Genomic DNA, 1662 nt, shown 5'->3' on the forward strand with positions numbered 1-1662 from the left:
AGATCACCAGGTGATCCTGGTGGTCACTAACATTTGAAAATATTCCTTAAAATCTCCCAGGATGGTTAAATCAGACAATCATCAAAAAGAACCCAGAAGTTAAGGTCTTCTTGTTTTGCTTTCCAAAGCTCACTTGTAAGAAAACAAATCCTAGAGCAAAAGCATGATTATAACTCGCACAAAGGCACAAAGAGCCCTAGTACAAGGCAGCATCTGTGATCTGCCTGATGCCATTATTGCCAGTTAGCAAGGAATCCAGAGGGTTTGCCTGGACCATGTATGTATGTCCAGACCAGTCACTGGGATGGGGGAAACAAGGTCAGAGAGCAGGGGGCAGGAAAGGAATGATGATATATGTGCAGAAGGATGAATGCAAGGCTAGAGGAAGGAGGCTCCTGGCTAATCGATATGAACAGGCAAAGTAATGGCACAGCTCCTGAAAAGCCCTGAATTCAAGTAAACGGGAATCAATGGGCTAAAAACCATGGATTCAATAAAGCCATTAAGTCACAGCAATTCCTTTTGAGGTAAATGAATTCCTTTGTGGCCGTGTCCCCTGTGGCTCCCAAGACTCAATATTCTCCTGGCAACGGATTCGGTTAGCATGGCTCTCTATAAAGGCTTCATGACATCCTCCTTCATTTTATCCCTAGGGGAGAGGGACTTCATTGCTTTGGCTGTCTTCCATCAACACATTGTTCTTGCTTCAAGCGCCAAGTGAATTGCTTACGTTGCAAGTGGAACAACCTGATTGTACCTGCTAAGACTTAGCAAGGGGCCAGGTCCTCAGTGGTTGGTGCTGTTGGTGATAACCTTCCTAGAGAACCATACCGAGTCACCATGCATTCTCTTCCTCATGAACACAGTAGCAAGAGTAACCCTGAAGATGGGTGCTATCCTAAGATTATCATATCATTTGTCTAATTTAATTCCTGCCACGGCCGTATGAGGCAGGCACTATTGTGTCCATTTCGTGGATGAGGACACTGAGTCTTGAATGGTTGAGTAACTGGTGCAATGTCTCCTGACTCTAAAGCCTGTCTCATGGCCACTACACTATATTATCTCCATCTACTGAAACCCTCCAAGACTCCAGGAAGTGACAGAGTCCCACTCCACCCACCACCTGCCAGTAGTCAGAGGGGGTAAGTGAGAGCATGAAGCGCACACACACAAAAGAATGGATTTCCACCCAACTAGAGTCTTTGTTCTGAAGGACACTGACCAGTAGGCTTCCACACTCCCTCACACTCTTATTACCCAAACTCTCATTAGCTTGTAGCCAGGTGAGGAAGAAGAAGAGAGTATTTCAGGTGAGTGAGTACAAAAGACCAACAAGCTAGCCTTGTTGCAAGGACACACATGCAATACATTCAGGCAAATTAAAGCAATTGCTTTGGATTTGAACAAACTGGTTCCTAACACCCAGCTCCTCCTTTAAGTTGCCTGACCTGTGGCAGTTTTCACCTTATTAAGAGTCTACATTCTCTCGGGGCGCCTGGGTGGCTCAGTGGGTTAAGCTGCTACCTTCGGCTCAGGTCATGATCCTGGGGTCCTGGGATCGAGCCCCACATTGGGCTCTCTGCTCAGCCGGGAGCCTGCTTCCTTCTCTCTGCCTGCCTCTCTGCCTGCTTGTGATCTCTCTCTGTCAAATAAATAAAT

Source organism: Neovison vison, chromosome 1 (assembly GCF_020171115.1).
Source record: "Neovison vison isolate M4711 chromosome 1, ASM_NN_V1, whole genome shotgun sequence".
NCBI lineage: Eukaryota > Metazoa > Chordata > Mammalia > Carnivora > Mustelidae > Neogale > Neogale vison.